The sequence below is a fragment of the Cebus imitator genome, unplaced genomic scaffold (assembly GCF_001604975.1).
Source record: "Cebus imitator isolate Cc_AM_T3 unplaced genomic scaffold, Cebus_imitator-1.0 Scaffold7, whole genome shotgun sequence".
Taxonomy (NCBI): Eukaryota; Metazoa; Chordata; class Mammalia; order Primates; family Cebidae; genus Cebus; species Cebus imitator.
Genome location: NW_016107322.1, coordinates 5,876,525 through 5,897,471, shown reverse-complemented (window position 1 = coordinate 5,897,471; position 20,947 = coordinate 5,876,525). Strand labels below are relative to the sequence as shown.

Here is a 20,947-nt window from a genome sequence, read left to right as displayed (position 1 = left end):
TTTTAGGTTTTGGGGTACATGTGAAAAACATGCAAGATTGTTGCATAGGTACACAAGTGGCAGTGTGATTTGCTGCCTTCCTCCCCATCACCTATACCTGGCATTTCTCCCTATGTTATCTCTCCCCAACTCCCCACCCCCCACTGACCCTCCCCTATTTCCCCCCAACAGACCCAAGTGTGTAGTGCTCCCCTCCCTGTGTCCATGTGTTCTCATTGTTCAACACCCGCCTATGAGTGAGAACATGCGGTGTTTGATCTTCTGCTCTTGTGTCGGTTTGCTGAGAATGATGCTTTCCAGGTTCATCCATGTCCCTACAAAGGACCCAAACTCATCGTTTTTGATGGCTGCATAATATTCCATGGTGTTTCTTAAATGGTTTTTCCCATAAAACTCATTCAGAGAAATAAAATGCAAGTAGCTCTTTCTAATACTGTGTCTCAGGAGGAAATATTACTCTATGTGACTTCAAAATTTGGTCTAGTCTATTCCAAAGGCCTAAACAGAAAATGTAAGTAAATACATGGAAGATATATATGGCACTGCAGTAGCTCACATCTATAACATGGTTTTGTCATGTGTATCCGTTTCCTATTGTTGCCATAACAAATTACCACAAACCCCAATGTACTTATCAGATCCTTAACTATTTATGTCACTCTATTAGAATGACCATGGATTAACATGGATTAGTTTGTCACACTAAGTATGGTGATCTGGAATTGTAGAATATTAGGATCAATGCCATATATAGAAAAATACTTCCTTCTTTGAGAAGTAGGAGCTGTCTGTCAGTTTCTGGTCCAGGGACAAAACGGGAAACTAATAAGGGAGGACTGATTATAAAGGTAACATAATGTAGTCATTATTTTTGTCCTAGCCTAGAACCTAATATTTGAGGAACTAATTGGTTTATTTGTAGAAATATACATAAAAACATTACTGAAAATTGAATTTTTTCAGTTTTTGCTTATGCGTTCCCTCAACGTAGAGCTTGAAAAATTAAGTCCTGACCAGCAAATAGCCTTGAGGTTTGGCTAATGTGTTCAATGAGTATTGTGGCTCTTCTCTACTGAAGTTCTCTGCCTTTCTGCCTATGGTACCCAATGTCTACACCTGTGTTCTTTCTGGATGTTTTAGTGTCATGATGGGTTTTGTGTTGCAGGTGGTTTAGGTCACTTCCCCTTGGAAAATAAATGAAATTATCCTTTCCCCACTCTAAAGTATGATGTTACTTTTCACGTTTTATCTTCAAAATTTGTTCTAAAATAATGGCTGAGGGTGTGATAACATTTAATCAATGTATATCCAATTGTGTGGGAGATATACATGTGCAACATACAGAAGTATGAAATTCAGAAGAACAGGCAGATTGAAAAATATATACTTTACTACCCAAATATATTTGATATGCAGATTTTGCCTTATTTAAAAAAGTTTGATTTTGCTGTAATCTTACTACTTTCAGGCATTTTTGTTTTTTTCATCTCATAGCACATGTATTTATTCCTCCTATTTTAACATTACCTCCTTATTATTCCTCAAAGTCAATTTTTCATAACATATATGGTAATGTTTCTAGAGTTGGAGATGCTGTTTCTGCTAATTTTACTGCAATAAACAACTTTGTGCATTGAAGTCTTCTCAGCCTTCATATTTGAGATAATTCCTTAGAATATATTGTCAGAATCTATCTGGTAGTTTGCAAAATTGGCCAGATTTTTCCTTACTTCTTGCACTTATTTCCCTTTTCAATGTCATTGTGAAAATTCACCCATCAAGAGTGAAGCGTGTTTCTCCACTACTTGAATCAGAACTTGTGACTTGATTTTCCCAATAAAATGTAGCTGAGGGCATGTGCAATGGCTCACATCTGCAATCCCCGTACTTTGAGAGGCCAAGGTGGGAGGATTGCTTGAGACCAGGAATTTGAGACCAGCCTGGGCAACACAGAAAGGCACTGTCTCTATAAAAATCTTTTCAAAAATAGCCAGGCATGATGGCTCATGCCTGTAGTTCCAGCTACTAGGGAAGTTGAGGCAGGAGGATCACTTGAACCCAAGAGTTCATAGCTGTAGTGAGCTATGATTCACCAGTGTACCCCAGCCCAGGTGGCAAAGTGAGACCCTGTCTTTAAAAATATAATAAAATAAATAGAGCCGCAATGCCAACTGTGCTAGTTCCAAACTTAGGTCTTAAGAGGTCTTGCAGCTTCTTTTCTGATTCTTGGAATCCTTCCAGTTAAAGGTACATAACCCATTTTCCCCTGTCACTCCAGCTGATTGTCAGTCAATTGCAAATTGCAAATGAGGAGAGTTTAAGGAAAGGACTATGTCCTCTCCTACAATGAATTAACTAGGAGTGGGTTTCGAGGCTGTTTCTGGACATAGTGAAGTCAAGGTCATCATCTGGTAGTCAGATTATTCACAGCCATTTTCTTTGAAATAATACCTTATTAACTATATATATATAATTATTTTATCCTTTCTCTCCTCTAAACGCAACACCTAATATGGTCTTCCACTTCCTCCTTTTCCTTTTCCCCATATAATTGGACAAAACCACATTGCCTCTGATTCTTTAATACTGGATGAAATTCAGTTCTCCAATCTTAGTACAGGTTTGGAAGGACAAGAGACAGGAATCCAGTTTCAAGGTACTAAATGCAGGGCTGACCAAAGCCTAAGATGCCCTCCCTCTATTAAGCATCTTCTCTGTTACCCAGTTTCTCCAGCAGTTAACTGGTTAACTTAAGATGTAAATCTAAAAGACTCCCTGGGAAAATGGATCAGTGGGAATCTAGGGTTCTAAAATTTGTATTAGCAAAGGGTCTAAAACTCCTTTGTTTATGTTGTCTTAATTATTAAAGAATCCAATACTATTAAACAGCTTGAGAGAATGTTTGCCCAGGGGAAGTCTATATTTTTGGCAAGCAATAAACTGTTGAATATAAATGAAAATTACCCAGAATCCTAGCATATGTGTCTCTACTATGTTATTTGCTTCCAGATTTTTTTTCCAAATAAACACTTTTCAACATATTTATCAGAATACTAAACTTATACATCTTTTTTTATTTAAATATGTCTTAAATTTTTCCTATTGTTTGCTATGATCTTCATAATGATTATTAAATATAATCAATTTTCCAAGAAACACTCTCCAGTTTCTTATTGCATAAACTACCTTGCATTCTGATCTTTTCTCCTTTTGAATGTATTTTCTTGGACTGCATTTCCAGAAATAGAATTACTGAATAAATGGTTTTGAAATATTTATGGCTCATTATATGAAATACAAAACTCTTTCAAAAAAGAGTTTGTCAATTTCTATCTCATAATACAGTATGTATGTTAGTTTTGGTTATTCTCCACTATTAGGCATTGCATTTAATTGCACTTTGTTTATTCTTTTCATTTTACTGTCCCACTTTCAGACTCAAAGAAGATCATAATCTCCTGGACTACTAGGAGAGTATATTTATTACTGTTGTAGTTTATTTACTTTTCTATAACATTAAAACAATGACTAACACATACTAAGTAAACATTAAATGTTTGTTGCATTGATTTAATTAATCTTGGGAATTCTTTTTGCAATTACAGTAACTGCCAAATTACTTCATGTTTTGGTGAATTACTTTATTATGATTTTAGCTTTTTTTTCCACTGAGACTTATGTGTCCATTTTTTAGTGCTTTTTTGTTTTCAATAAAATGCTTCATGATTTTCTGTGTCATCCTTAAAAGAGGACATGTTTATTTTCTCTGGATTGTGCCAATTTTAATATATTTTCTGCCAAAGCATGCATCATTTAATTTAATTTTACTTCTACAGTAAGCAATTATATGACTGAGTTTACAGTTAGGATTTGAGATTCAATTGAAGTTAAACATTTTTAACATGTGCTTATTAAAATAACATTATTTTGTGAGTTGTTTGCTCTTGAGTTTCCCCATTTGAATCTTGAGTTTTATTTGTAAAATAATAATTAAATTAAATTTTAATCTTATTACATTTGCTCTAGGATTTTTAAAAATTTTATAGTCTCATTTGTTTGGGGGGAAGCAGATTCCTCTTTTTCTGAAATAGTTCAAAGGTTATTGATTATTACTTAGCACTGAACAACAGGCTAAATGTCCAGTTTTATTCTATTTGAGGCATTCCAGATATTATTAATGTTTTACATAATAATGTATTGCACTTTTAGAGTATATTTAGGGATGGGATTTTACTAGTTTGAATAGTCTGCATAGATTTTTTTTAATTGGGAAAACAATTATGCATATATTAATTAAAAACATTTTATTTTATTTTGATGTATGGATCAGTTTTTAGTTTTCTCTACTTTTCAATATGATATAATATGTTGATTTTTGTACCATGCTATTTCATCTACTGATTGCTTAGCATCCATTTTAATTTTTGCTAAGTCTAGTTTTTCCTTCTTTGAGACTATTCTGAATTTTTTTAATTAGTTAATAAACCAAATAAAATTTGTCATCCGAAGGCTATAGTCCAAGAAAGGGCTTATGATTTTGATTGGGATTTTATTAAACATTCATATTTTGGGGGGAAGATCCAAAATTATATATGAGAACTCTCTTTCCATCCAGGACCATGATTATGTGTTTCTACTTATTAAAGTATAAAATTTCTTTCTAATAAAGCTTTACAGTTTTTGCAAAGTATGTCCTATATCTTTCATTTACGTTTTTAAGTTAAGATTGCCACTGTAATTACCATTGTGATGAGATAATTATTAAAATTTCGTTATATTTTTGAGATAGCATCTAACTCTGTCACTCAGGCTAGAGTTCAGTGGTGGGTCTTTGCTCATTGCAACACCCACCTCACCACTTCAAATGATTCTCATACCTTGGCTTCTCGAGTAGCTAGAATTACAGGTATGCACCACCACACCTAGCTAATATTTGTATTTTTTTTTTTTTTCAGTAGACAGGGTTTCATTATGTTGGCCAGGCTGGTCTTGAACTCCTGACCTCAAGTGATCCACCTGTCTAGGCCTCCCAAAGTATTGGGATTACAGGTTAGAGCCACTGCACACAGCCTAATTTTTTTGTTTTCTTGAGAGAGCATCTCACTCTGTCACCCAGGCTGGACTGCAGTGGTGTTATCTCAGCTTACTGCAACCTCCACCTCCTGGGCTCAAGTGATCCTCCCACCTCAGCCCCTCAAGTAGTGAGCACCACAGGTGCTCACCATCACGCCCAGCTAACTTTTTGGAGAGATGGGGTTTTGCCATGTTGCCCAGGATGGTCTCAAACTCCTGAGCCTAAGCAATCCTCCCACCTCAGTTTACCAAAGTGCTGGAATTATGTGCATGAGCCACTGTGCCCAGCCTGAGTGGTTTTTTTTTTTTTTTTGAGTGTTATATTTTTATCCTCATTCATATATTTAATTACATGTAATAGTTTGATTTATTGAAAATGATGTGCATCTTCTTTACTGTAGGCATATAATTTCCTTTCAGTATATATTAACAGCTGCTTTAGAGTAGACACTATCATGACAAATTATCATGAGAATGCCCTTCCATCAAACAATTGTGAGATTTCTGAGCTAAATTTTCTAGGTCATAATAGATTATCCTATCATTCTATTCAATCTCCTATACCATTTTTGACAAATCTGCAATGAAGCAGAAGGAAAAATAGCTACAATGAAGTTAGAGATTTGCTCAAATATTTCATGGCCTTAAGCCAAAATGCTTACAGGAACTCTATCTGCTGTGGCAAAGCCTACTGACATCTTGCATTTCTTGACGGGTGGTTAGAAAGGGATGACCATAATTTCTCGTGGGTTTGTCAGATTTCCCAACACTCTCCTGCCTGTCAAGGTATGTGGGGTTTGGAGGAGTGTTCTCATGATCTAATAGGTGGACTTTCACTTATTTCCCCTTTTACCGTCCAGCTTTTTTATCAGCGGTTTCTCTATTCTGTGGCACAGCTTATCTAGAATTCTCAAAGCTGAAGAATACAATTTTGTTGCACAGACTAAAAAAGGGAACGTGCGTTCGAATACTTTTGTTTATGACTTTTTAAAGCAATCTTTCTGTTTTATGCCTTCCCCTCCCCACATTCCTACTCCCTGTCCTCTGGAGATAGTGGTTAGCTTCCATGTCTGAGCCTTTCTAAAGTTTTATGGCATGAATGGACTTATTTTTCTTGGCTTTTCTCCAAGAATTCACTTACTTATCTGTTACTATTATTCCATCCATAGGTCAGCTTTCAAAATTTTATTGCTCTCATTAGAGTGCTTTTGTTTTCTCATCTTATTTGTCCTTGTGGGTTAATGATTTTATTGTTTTAAACTATCTGAGTGTCATTTTAGTCAGGTTTGGGAAGGGAGCAGAGGTGCACATGTCTCCCATGTTTTTTTAGGAAGTCTCTGTCATAATATGTTTTTATAGTGTCTGCAGTGGACAGAGCCAATGAACTCCCTGGCATCAGTTTTCTCTGTACTCATTGTTAACAAGACTTCAGATTTACCAACTACATGATTTTGCAGAGTAAGCTGTTATTAACCCAAACTAGTCATCATCATTGGAGGGGTAAAAGGTGAAACATTTTCCAGCTCTTGGCTTTATTTTTCCTTGTGGAGGGATTTCAGGTGGAATAATGCTCCCCACTTCTCACTCAGCCCTCCTTAAGGAAAAGGAATGACATTTGATTATGAGGTAAAAAAATAAGGTAAGTGTTCTCCACTCAGTCCTACTTCTTCTAATTAGGTTTTCTTCCCTCAGCAAGGCAGCTTGGAATAAACTCGGCGGTACAGGCTTTGTCTTGATGAAGGTCTCCAGATATCTGTAGTTGAAATGTGAGCAAATTCATTTGACCACAATCTAAACCATGTTCCTTATCCAGCCAGTCATTAAAAGGACTTACATCTCCATAGGCCCATCCCCTGTGTTTTATTTTTCATTTGTTTCTAAACTTGGGCAGGAAAGAAAAGCTTTATGTATCTACATTCATCTATACGCTTGAAACAAACAAAACCTAGCCCAAGTTAATCCTATTCCTCGTGTGGCAATATGTGGTTTAACAGTGGACATGGAGTCGTGGCCTAAGCCATTAGTGCTTAACGTTCCTCTGACCATGGTGATTGGTTCAGGGTTGGGTGGCATCTGTGCTGCTTCTGCAAAGTAAAGAACATTACTTCCCTTTGATTTTTTAAAAATCAAGACATGTTTGTTTCTTCTCTGTATGGTTTTATGAGAAGCCATTATACTGGGAACAATTGCAGCCATTTTGCACCCATGACAAACCCAGCAAGCACATGAAGGAGGAATTCTCCTTGAAGGAGGAGCAGAGGACTGAGATAGAACCCAGACAGAATTCCACCTGCAGTCTGTACTACTTCTGGACGTCGTTTGTGTTGTGTATTCGTCTGTTCTATGCTGCTAATAAAGACACATCCAAGACTGGGTAATTTATAAAGGAAATAGGTTTAATTGACTCACAGCTCTTCAGGGTTGGGGCAGTCTCGGGAAACTTACAATCATGATGGAGAGGGAAGCAAACATGCCATTCTTCATATGGTGGCAGCAAGGAGAATGAGTGCCCAGCAAAGGGGAGCCCTGTATGAAATTATCATATCTCATGAGAACTAACTCACTATCACAACAGGATAAGGGAAACAACCCACACAATTCAGTTTTCTCTACCTGTTCCCTCCCATGACATGAGGGGATTATGGGAACTACAATTCAAGATGAGATTTGGGTGGGGACACAGCCAAACCATATCATGTGGGTTAACACATTTCTTTCTATGTTTAAACCCACTGGAAGTGAGTTTCTTACCAGTAAACACATCTGATTACCATATTGTTGAGTTGCTTTTCTAGGATTTCTGTAAAATTGTCAAAATTTAATTACAAGTGAGTTTCCAAACAGTGTTTCTCAGAACATAAGCATTACGTCCAGTCTGCTCAAGCAACATCTCTGCTCTTGGGTTCAGATTTACTTTCACAAGTCAAAATTTGTTTCATCCTGGATTAAGTTTACTTAGCTTTAACACAGGATAGACAGCTGCCACATGGCATGAATGGCAACAACAAATCCGAGGAATTAGGAGACTTACCTCATTGCTAAGATGGACATAGTCTCAAGAGATGAGACAAAATGAGCATGAGCTGCCTCAATTCATGGAAGCCACATGATCTGGTGGCGCTTTTGGCTTTTATACCTTGTAAGATTCATAACATTCTCCTCAGATTCACACGACTGATCCTCATTCTCCAGCTCAGTAGAATTTCCTTGATACTTGTTACTCAATAAACAATTTCAGCAATGAAGTTCAAATGTATGGCCTGGAATGTAGTAACTGCAGACAAACTCTCAATAATCTAGTGTCTAGTCTGCTCCTGTGACCCCTTGAATATGCAAGAAAGATTTAAGAATACCAAATCCTAGCATTGAAGTAAGTCTCTTAATTCCGCTGATTGGTTGTTGCCATTCATGCAATGTGGTCTGTCATGCATCCTGTCTTAAAGCTGAGTAAACTTAGCCCAGGTTGAAACCTACTTTGACTTGTGAAAGTCAATCTGAACCCAAGAGCAGAGACTCTGCTTGAGCAGACTAGGTACAGCACTAATGTTCTGGGAAACACTGACTGGAAACTCACTTGTAAGTAAAAATGTAACAAGCCTACAGAAATTCTGGAAAAGCTAACCCAAGTCTTCAGCTATCTCTGAAGCTAATGGATAAATCATGGACCTATTTTTAACTCTACTCTAAATTAGTATACTACGCCTACGGATGACAACAACAACAATGTATGTCAGTTGCTAATTAAAGTGCTTTATATATTATTGTGTAATAAATAATTTGGCTGGCCTTTGTTCCCAATTCCTGGGAGCTATCTTCTAATGCCTTAGAATTTCTCGAGTGACAGGAGTGTATTTGCTATTCATGATATATTCTGTTAGTTTATGCCAATGAAGTGACTCATGGTGAGTTTATAGATAGTTTATGCTAACAAGATGACTCAGGATGGTGCTGGCCAATCCAGAAAGACCGTGTTTTTAGAGGGTTGGAGCTTTGAACAATGTGACATTAGCCTGACCTCCAGGGAGGGGAGTAGGAACTGGAGATTAAGTTTAATAGAATGGCCAGTGATTCAGTCAATCATGTCCACAGAATAGAACTCCAAAAAAAAAAAATTAGACACTGAAGCTTATATGAGTTTCCTTGGTTAACAATACAATGTGTACTGTTACACATCAGTGGTTGGAAAGGTGATGTTTCCTGACTCTGTAGGGAGAGGGAACACCAGAAGCTGCACATTTGGGAACTTCTCAGGCTTCACCCTATGCATCTCTTTTTGCTGATCTTGATTTGTATTCTTTGTGCTATAATACTGCAATTATATGTATAGGACTTTCCTGAATTCTTTGTCAGTCTAGGAGATTATTGAGCATGAAGAGAGAGTAGGAACCCCTGAATGTTTAGCTTGTTGGTCAGAAGTGTGGGTGGCCTTGGAACTCTTAAGCCTGTGGCTAGTGTCTGAAGTAAGTGAGAGCAGTCTTGTGAAGAACTATGCCCTTAGCCTGTGAAATTTACCTAACTCCAGGAAGTCCATGGCAAGTCACTGCACATGTATTGATTCAACCCATTCTATGGTGTGAATATTTTATTACTCTCATCTTACATACATAAATAAAGACTCATAAATAACATATTGATAAATTCCTGAACAGTACATTTTATCTCTTTTTATAGTTTATATAATACATTTATTTATATATTCTCTCAGAATTTTTACAACAAAATGATTATCTGATTTTTCTTCTTATGTGTCTTCTAGAAATTTAAATTGTATTGCTGTATACATTTTACTTCCTTTTGTAAAAAAAATTATCTTACTTTAAGTTTTGGGATAGTACTTCCTTTTTAATTTCCTTTGTATTTTTTTCTAAGTCCAACATCATTCAGAAGATTTCAAGGGAGTACAGTGGAACACATTTAAAAGCTGCCAGACTTCAACTGAAACCTAACGATTATATTAAACCAATTTAAAATTCTTTGGAGCTTCTATTTCCTCATTTCTGAAAATAGAGATAATTATACATATATAGAATAATGTTATGAAGGGGTATGAGATAACATATGTTATAAATCCAGAAAATATATTAGGTCAATTTCTCCTTTAAATTCAAATAGCCTCAGCATAAGTGCAAGAAATTTACATATTTTTATTAGTATAATCCTTTTAGGGATGGTAAAGTTATAGAAAGACATTCACTCTTCTTTCTTCTCTTCCTCAGGGGTTAATTTTTCAGTAGTTAATATAATCACAGAGCAGTCTATGTCAGTGTATGGGGATGGGGCAGGGGAAAGAGAGAGAGAAAGAACTCTTATTTTAAAATAATTTCCTAACAGGAGAGCTTTTGTAAATACCAGCCTAAATTTTTTATTAATGGGACTCTCTTATTTCCAAAAGTCTTTAGAAGAATGCTGTGGTGGTCATGTATTCACAGGTCTCCATTTATAGAAAGCATAGCTGACTAAGGCATGCAACATTTGTTGCCATGTTTATAATGAGGCCACACTTCCTATATGTGGCTCCCAGCCAATGACTTAGCACAAGAAGGTTCTAAGTCAGTCAGCTTCCCTGGAGAAAGGGGACTCCCTTGATGGCCATTTTGCTTGAATTCTCTACTCTCTTAATCTGTTGTTGCTTTTTCTCTTTTAGCTTACTATGGAAATGGAAAAGAGCTGCTGCTTTGAAAGTTGATATTGATGTAATTGGGGAAAATTTGGGAACAGTTGTCTTTGAAATCCTTTGAAACTATATTACCTAGGGATTTAGTGTTTTTATTTTTGTCACTAAGTAAGCTCTATATTTGTGTTTTGGTGGGGAAAGGTGGTAACAAACAGACAGAAAATAACCCTTAAGATTCCCCATTCTGAGTTATTGGCACAGGTAAACATTTCACATTGCCATCCCTTTCATATAGAGATATTAATTTGTGAGCTATGTTCATTCTTGTTATAGTTAAAGTGACTCCATTTTCTCACCACTTCTGTCAAATTAATAAATGTACCCGAAATTTAAATATTGTTCTCTCTGTGTATTATAGGTTCTTGCCCATGTTAGTGGGTTGGAGGTTAAAAATGACCTGCCCTTATTATCTTCTAGCTAACCCAGGCACAACAGGAATACAACCTTTTACTACAGATGTGTGATTATTCATGCCATCTACTAATGGAAGATGCACAGCCTTTTGATGGTGTTGTTCTAAAAGTGTCTATTTCCATAGCTTTAAATTACATGCTAAAATTTATATTTTGCAACCTATTAATGTCAGAAATAAGGTAGTATTAATTTCTTCTATGGAATTCTAGATAATTAGCACACTTATATTTCCTCTTATCTTCCCCTCCTTTTTAATCATAAATTGTGTTGATATGCTCTAAAGTTATTTTAATTAAAATTGTTATTTTCCAGCTGATCTTATATGACATATATCACTCAATTATGTTAACAGTGGCATTTTATCATCATTTTTTTACATAATTTTTACCTTTAAAAATTAATTGAATACCTGGTTGCCACTGTAAATATTTACTTTTACTATCATATGGTGAGGCAGACATAAAACATAAGACATAAGAAATAGGTCAAATCTGTTGAGAAGTATCTGCAATAAGTAGTTGATAAGGGGAACAGAGCTATGGGACCAGGTACAAGGTGTATTAGAGTTCTCCAAAAAAAAAAAAAAAATGGACAAATAGGAGATATATATGTAGAGAGATTTATTATGGAATTGGTTCCTGTGATTGCATAGTCCAAGAAGTCCCACTAACTACTGTTTGCAAGCTGGAGAACGAGAAAAGCAGTGGTATAATTCAGTCTGACACCAAAAGGCCAAGAACCAGGGGAGCAGATGGTATAAATCCCAGTTACAGTATGAAGGTCTGAGAACCAGGTGGGGAGAAGTGGTTGCTCATGTAACTCCTGGAGTCAGAATTCCCAAATACTGGGATAGTCAATGTCTGAGTTTAGGAGAAGATACATGTCCTAGCTGAAGGAGTGAGAGAGAGAAAAATAAAGAAGGAAGGAAAATAGAGAATTCACTCATCTTCTGCCTTTTGTTCTATTTAGGTCCTCAACAAATTGGATGATGCCTGGCTACATTGGATAGAGTGAATTCTCTTTACTCAGTGCTAATGCTAATCCTTTCCACAAACATCATAACAGACTGACCCAAGAATAATATCTTACCAGTTATTTGGGCATCCCTCAGTGTCATCAAGTTAACACATAGAATTCACCATCATGTAAGGCAGAAGGGAAGATGGTCCCTTCCACTCTTCTACAACTCATGGAGTTCTCTGATTAGAACATCTCAAAGGTTTTTTAGCCTGGAGAATTATGCCATTCTTGCCATTAAATAGAACTACTCTCAAGTTATGAAACCCTGCAGACATCACTGGAAATTATCACTCTCTGCAAATCACCTGTGGAACAACTCCAATGCTTAGATTTTGAGAATTAAATTCCCTGGAAGTAAGCTGCAACATACTCATTTTTTCTTCCCCATCCCTCTCCACTGACCCCACTACAACCAATTTATACTCCTGAATAGTTAAGTTTTTTTTAAATTTGAATGTCATTTATAATCTAAATTAAAAGAAATGATTTAATTTATCTAAATTCTTGCTTTAAAATTTAAACTAATGATTCTATGAATCAAATTATTTTAGGTTTTTAATGTCAACTTGTAGAATCATTGGTTCCAATCCTAAATCCCTTCAAATAGTTTTTACTCCCAATGGAAAGGGAAAGATGAAGACAGATAGTTTCTAATTTCCTGTATATTTGAATCTTTCAGTTAAGATTTGCTTTGCTAAGTAAATATTAACTGGGTTGAGGATAGAATTCTAGAACCACACTGTCTCCATCAATTATCTCTAGCTACTATTCAGTCTTCTTCTGGCACCCATTTCACTTTAATACTTTGTGAGAGTCTTTTTGTCCTGCCGTATTGAGAAGAGCTCTGGTGAGTCAGACTGATGAGCACAAGCTTGTAGAATTCTTAACTTATCCTGAAAATTTACTACTTTACCAGGTTCTTTGTACTTTGCCAATTTTACCTAAAAAAGACTGAATGCTTTTGGTCTGAACATTCACATTTTCACTTCAGTCAAGATTTTAGCTCTTATATACAGTTGATTTTTTCAGTTTCATTTGTTATGATTTTTCAAGGACAAGTATTATCTTACGTAGAATCACTATTATTGCCTCCTATATCTCTTATCTTCTCATATATCATTTTTATTTCTTCATTTTTGTTCCCCACTGCATGGGGAAAGTTTGACTCTAAAGATTTAATCTTCTGCAATATTGATTCTAAACTTTTCTTCTTATATGGTCATTTTCAGTTCTGGTAATTTTATTCTTTATTTTCTTAACTTTTATATTAAGTATACCATAATTACAGTAAAGTTTATAAATTTTATGTATAGAGCTAGATGAAGTTTAATAGGTATATAAGCCTCTAGAACCACCACTATAAAGGTAGCCAGTACTCCTGTCTTTATCAGCATATGTTAGTTTCACTTAAATGAGTTTCATATAAATAGAATCATACGGTATGCCCTCTTTTGTGTCTGGCTACTTTTGGTCAATATTACATTTGTAATATTTTTCAATATAACAATAGTTTTTTATTCTCAATTTATCCAGTATTTTAAAGATGAATTTATTGATCCATTATGTTGAGGGACATTTGTGTCATTCCAAGTTTGGAGTCATTATGAATAAATTTATGAACATTCTTAAAATGTCTTGCTGCACATAGATGTGCCTTCCCAGAGAGAAATTACTAGATGATAGGTTATATGAATATACAACTTTGATAGATAATGCCAAATAGCTTTTCAATGTACTTGCACCAAGGTATATCCCCATCAACAGTGTATGAGAGTTCCATTTGCTTTACATCCTTGCCAATGATTTTCTTCATGTAAGTCATTCTTTTGTAATATAGTAATTGCTTGCTGTGGTCTTATTTTTCCCCCCATAGAAGATAATCGTTATCATAATTCATATTCTTATTTACCATTTGTATACATTCTCTTGTGACTGGCGTCTTCAAGCCTTTTGCCCCTTTTTAAATTGGGCTGTCTGTATTTTACTTATTGATTCAGATGGGTTCTTTATTCTTAAATTTTTCTTCTTAGCTCTCTCAGATCCTTTTCTAAAAGACAGTTATGTATTTTTCCACATTTTATTTATAAAGGATCCTTTATATGTAACTGCACTGAAAGATCAAAGAATTCTTGGAATATACCTCCACATGTAAGATTTTTGTCTTTAGGCATATAAACAGTGTGCCTCCACTATAGTTAAAAAAAAATGTATCCTCCATCTCTTCTGTTTCATCTCTTCAGATAATAGCAGAATGCATAAAATATACCCCTTGTATTACATGTTTGGGTGTCCCTTAATGATAAGTGTCAGACGGATGCAGTATAATCTGATATGCTGTTATTTAGTCCCTTACTCTCAAGGACAAAAAGTCTTGTTAAACTCCTGTTTTTCAGATACTTATTTCTAAGTTTAGCTATCACTGGAGATGCAGAGTATAATCTCCCTGTAGGGTGGATGCCTTCAGTGACTACATAGTGTTCTTCAGGAACCTGAAGTGAAGAAATGTTAGAGGAAAATGTGCCATTTAATTCTGGGAAACTATTTGGTATAATATCTATTTATTAATTTCTTTACTTCTTCTGCACAATTTTTATATAAGTTCTTTTTTTCTGTGTGTATATATCTGATTGCAACCTAGTTTATTCAGTACTAATAATTTTACTCAGCCTTCTTGATCACTGTCTCTTTTTACTGTCATCCTAAGATCACTGGAGGATCTCCTCAATCATCTCACAGATTATAGGATATGGGGAGCAAGTACAGCCATTAATAGTCATGGTTGAAGAAACTGGCTTTGAGAAGTATTCCTCTATGTGCACAGAAATTATATCTCTGGCTTTGGGGCAGTTGCTCTTTCACTGTTGGAGTTACTCTATCCTGCGACTCTTTTACTCATCACTGTGGAGAGAAAAACTCTGGTGCTTATGGACTCTCTCTCTCTTTTTAAAGCACCCACACATTTTTCCTAATATTCTTTGTTTCTTTTTGTCTGCAACTTCAAAATGACTCAAGTTCATTCTTATTTCTATGACTTCAGAGTTTGACATGCTTTCCAGATCTTGCCTCTCCAGGTAATCATAGCTCCTTTGCAAGCATGGACCAAATCCAACCTCTTGTAAGATTCTGAATTGAAAGATGTGTACCCCCTCTACACCTGCCAAACCCTTGGAAGGTTGGTGGGAAGGCTGGATGACTGTCTCTCCCACATCCTATGTAACATTCTTGTTTTATTTCTCCAAATTTCTGGGGGTATTAGTGGAATTTGATGAAATCTTCTCCACTTATTTACCATAAAATTAAAGTACTTTCTTGGGAAAAGGAGTTGTGTTTCAGCTTATGTTTTTTCAGATGAATTCAAATTGTGTTGTATCTGATAATTTTTTTTAAGCCAGTGACATATGGTTTTAATATTATACTTTCCTAAATCCAGGATTGAAGGAGTTTCCCTTTCTCTTCTAGCTTCTATTTGGCCCTTTTAATTTTTAGCATAGAGTTTGTAAGTCAAATTATCCCCAGAATTTCATTTCATGAATTGCCTGGACAAATTTCTGAAACTTTTGTAGCATGACATGTCTGGATAATGACTTAACATACCTCAAATATTTTATTGCTGTTCTTATTTTACAATGCCCTTTCTTGACACAGTTTGTCTTGCCTTAATTCCTTATCTTGCCATTGCTGCTGTCAAAATGAATGAATAAGAATGAGAAATGAGAAATAAATGAGAAAACGACATGCAAAATCACTTCATTCTCATACTCTTATCAGCAAAACAATGTTTCAGGGTTATCTCTTCCCCAACATGGAATTCTTCCTAAATCCCTCTCTGTCAGGCTGAGATTATTTATGCACATAATTCCTCCTGTGGTCTCATTATTGCTGCAAAATACTTTAAAATATATGTTTTATAGTCTGGAGAAGTATTAGGGAAGTGTCAACCAAACTACTCCTGGGAAATAAAATGAAGTATGTTTGATTTTAGATATTTTTTTTAATCCTTGTTTGTTCACAAGCTCTATTTTGTTGAAATAAGTGTATAGGCAAAACTAATGTATTTTTGTTTGTTTTGTTTTGAAAATCACTGTCTTTTTAGAATATAACATCATAAAATTCTGTAGATTTAAGAAAGATTAAGTATAACATGGCATTTGTATCTTTATATGACTAATTTCTAATTATTAATACTAAAGAATTGGGGTTGAGGAACTTTCATTAAGATGAGTCAAAACTTACTCCTATTTGTGTGTTGTTGTTGTTGTGTAGCTGTTGTTGCTGCTTTTATCGTAGGAGCTTTCTGAGGCCCCTTTATTAGGACACTAATCTCAGTCATGAAGTCTCCACCCTCAGAATATAATCACCTCCCTAAAGTCCTACCTCCTAATGCCCTCCCATTGGGGATTAGGTTTCAACATATGCATTTGAGGGGGACATGTTCAATTTATAGCAGGTGGTTAAAAAAAATGCCATAGAGTTCCTACTTTTAAAAGAATTTAATAAGACCATTATTTTATAGGTGATTAATATGCTAGATAGAAAAACATTTAAAAACTCATGTACTCATCACCCAGTTTCCACAATTAACAACACTTGGCTGATTTGACTTCATCTTTACTTGTCTCAATCCCCCAACCCTGATGGGTAATTTAAAAGCAAGTATCAAACATCCTATCAATTAATCTGTAAATATTTTAATGTGCAACTCTAAGGTTTAAAAATTCAATGCTTCCCTTTAAAGAATCAAATTGGTTTGTAATAATTTAAGTATTAGGAAATGAATTCCTGACAGCGCTTTGTTGTAAACTAGTGGGCTTAGCAATTTCTAAGTAGAAATAACTAAGATATAATTGATTTTGACAAAATGACAAATATTTGTAGAAAAAAAGCAATTATAATGAAAGTGTAGCAAATATCTTTTTCGTTATCCTTTTAGTCACTTCTGTCTCTTTATTCAGTGCTTGGCTAAGATAAATAGAGAAGAGCTACTCCTCTCAAATGCTGTACATTCCATTCTAGTGATAGGAGATAATTCTCCAAAAGTTACATCAAACTTCGAACTTTATAGCAAACCTTACTGCAATATAATAATATGGATTCATGTTACACTGAGCATAGTCCCTAAGTATTATCCTGGGAAGTCTTCATCCAGCTGTTTCAAATTATTTTCATTTCATACGTCATGTTAATAGCAGGGAGGAGACTATTGCTAATGGTTTTTTCTTGGAAATTAATCTGTCAACCTGGTGAAATTATAATGTTTCAGCAGATGAGAAGGGACCCTTCAGTTTAACATCCTAGGCATATTAATACATTTAGAAAAAGCATAGCAAGATTAAGGAATTGATTAGAATTTCCATTAAGAATGGGGAAACAGCACATAGAGAGGGGAATTAGCAGCCCTGCAGTGTAACGTAGTCATAAAATGTTTAAAAAATACATTTAGATTATAGTAGTGATGGTTGAATTCTAATGATGTGCTTTGGGCCTGGGGTAGATGTGTATAGGCAGTATAGTGTCCAGGGTTTAATGTAATATTTTATAATATAATATGCTATATTGAGCCTGCATTTGTGTTATTGGGACTGAGGGAGAGACTTTTCCGGTGAGCCAGGTATAAAATAAGCTTTCCATTTTTTGAAGGAATTTTAAATATTGTTTTATGACATTGTAATTGAATAAGGGTGCCTAGGATTCACAATGCTTTTTATTAATGAGTTAGGAGAAATCTTGCATTGTGTGAGAAATGTAGATTTTAATTACAGATACAGATTGTTATAGAATCAAAGACAAATAATGTAATGATATATCAGTCTTGGTATGTATAGCCTCAAAGAGATTACAGTATTTCTCTGCCTTTGGCTGTTAGTGTACTGCTTTCTCTAGCATTGAATATGCCAGATACTTGTTTTTCAATTTTACTTCTCACCCAATAATTTATTTCACATTCTTTTTAATTCACTCCTCTTTTCATTCTTATGCAACTCTCACACTGTAGCATAAACTTAAAGCTGACATAAATTACTTTCAATTTTTCATATATATTTATTTTTCACAATTTAATAACTTGTGAGTGGACTCTAAGTCAAATAGAAATTTATAACATTGGAGTTCAGTAGAGGTGAGTTAATTTTTCTCTTGTGATATATGGATGGATCTCCAGTACACATATGGGTTATATTCCTATTTTCAATCTTTATCTGTAGTAACAGATAATCCCTCCAGATGTTTTTTCACTGTATACCTCAATAACTTATTATATGTTTGGGTTATTAGGCCTCCTACAGTAAAGGAGTGTGAAATAGAGAAATCTTATTGTACTGAAAAAGAGCAAATCTTAAATGTCAGAAGGAAATGCCATTGCTCTTTCCCATCCTTAAGTATTAAAAGTGGATGCTTATTAAAAGACAAAAAAGTAAAGTGTTACTAATACATATTAAGAGTTAGGCAAAGAAAATTATTTTCCCACTGACACAGTAATTCCACTTCTGAGAATCTAAGGAAAACAGATAAGATAGAAAAATCGAAGCACAAAATAAGTTAATTACAGAATTTTTATGATGGCAATGAATGAAAATGTCCTGAATATTTCATTAAAAGTATTAATAAATGGTTCAGTAATGGTAAGTAAATTTTGGAACATGTATTCAATTTGCCGTAGAGGTATATATTAATTACTCATTTAAATGACAGGAAAAGTCATGTAATTTTATGGAAATTGCTAAATATGGGATAATTACTATTACACAAAGCATCCACAAGACCTTAGACAGCAAAATAAAAATATGCTGATAAACACTTAAATCTAAAACCTCAATCTATAAAACTACTACAAGAAAACATTTTGGAAAATCTCTAGGGCATTGGTCTAGGTGAAGATTTCTTGAGCAATACCCCAACACCGACAACCAAAGCAAAACTGGACAAATGGTATTACATCAAGTCTAAAAGCTTTTGCATGGCAAAGAAAACAGTCAAAGTGAAGAGACAACCTACAGAAGCAGAGAAAATATTTGCAAGTTGCCCATCTAGCAAAGGATTAATAACCAGAACATATAAGGAGCTCAAACAACTCTATAGGAAAAAAATCTAAAAATTCAATCAAAAAGTAGACAAAAAATTTGAACAGACATTTCTCAAAAGAAGATATACAAATGGCAACCAGGCATATGGAAAGGAGCTCTACATCACAGATTATCAGAGAAATGCAAATCAAAACTACAGCGAGACATCATCTCACCCCAGTTAAAATGGCTTACATCCAAAAGATAATAAATGCTTATATCCAAAAGGCAATAACAAATACTTTTGAGGGTATGAAGGAAAGAAAGCCCTTGTACACTGTTGGTGAGAATGTAAATTAGTACAACCACTACTGAGAAGAGTTTGGAGATTCCTAAACAAAACTAAAAATTGAGGTACCATATAATCCAGCAATCTCACTGCTGGACATATATTCAAAAGAAGGGAAATTAGTATATTGAAGAGACACCATACTCTTACATTTGTTCCAGCACTGTTTACAATGGCTAAGATTTGGAAGCAACCTAAGTGTCCATCAACAGATAAATGGATAAAGAAAATGTGGTGCATATGCACAATGGAGTACTATTCAGCCACAAAAAAAAGAATGAGATACAGTCATTTGCAACAACAACGTGGATGGAACTGGAGATCACTGTGTTAATTACAATAAGCCAGGCATAGAAAGACAAACATTGCATGTTCTCACTTATTTGTGAGATCTAAAATAGCAATTGAATTTATGGACATAGAGAGTAGAAGAATGGTTACCTGGGTCTGGCAAATTTATTGGAGGCTGGTATAGTTAATGGCTACAAAAAAAAAAAAAAAGTACTTAGAAAGAATGATTAAGGCCTACTATTTGATAGCATAATAGGTTGACTACAGTCAATAATGACTTAATTTTACATTTTACAATAACTTAAAGACTGTAATTGGATTGTTCTTATTTCAAAGAATAAGTGCTTGTGGGATGCATTATTATGCCACTGCTATTTTTACTATTTTTCATGATGTTCTTACTTCACTTTCCATACCTGAATCAAAACATCTCATGTGCCCCATAAACATTTCACCTACTCTGTACCCACAAGAATTTTAAAAATATACATTGAAAAGATTTTTAAGCATTTATAGTGATTGTGTTTGGTGATAATACAGCGGGTGGTTTATTTCTTCTATTTGCTGTGTTTTCTCAGTTTTTGATTACACAAATGCAACACTACTACTTACACCATATCTTGGGAAAGGTCAAGAAACTTGATGTAAGTTAGTGCCATCTTGTAAACTTAATTCAATTTATGTGACCCAAAACAGCATTCTGCTATGAGAAGGAAAGTGTAATTAATTATTTTGAGATATATGTTGTAGATGTTATATGTAATAAAATGTTAGTGAGGTGCTAGGTGTGGTGTGATACACTTTTTTATTGTAAAATTCTTTAAACTCTGTTGAAAGTTTAAAATATTTTCTGATACAATGTTAGAGAGGAACAAGAGAAATATGCTCTGACTTTCTGGCAACTACCTTACAGTTCACCTTTCAGAGCATCATTTCTATGTAAGTCAGAGGCAGTGAGTATAACGTCCATTATTCATTTCCCAGTTCTGTTTTTTTTTCTGGTATAACATAATTAGATGCAAAATAGTCGAATATTGGGGGTTATGCAAATTATCTGTAACATGTAATATTTTTTCTTGTGCTTATGGTCATTTTTACTGTAAGTTTGATTCTGTGGGTTAGCTATAA

The 20,947-nt window shown here is 34.7% G+C and overlaps 1 pseudogene; it reads right to left on the bottom strand.

Moving 5' to 3' along the window:
• Positions 1-3,709: 3,709 nt before the first annotated feature.
• LOC119472993 lies at positions 3,710-3,806 on the bottom strand (annotated as a pseudogene).
• Between the last annotated feature and the right edge of the window lie 17,141 nt (positions 3,807-20,947).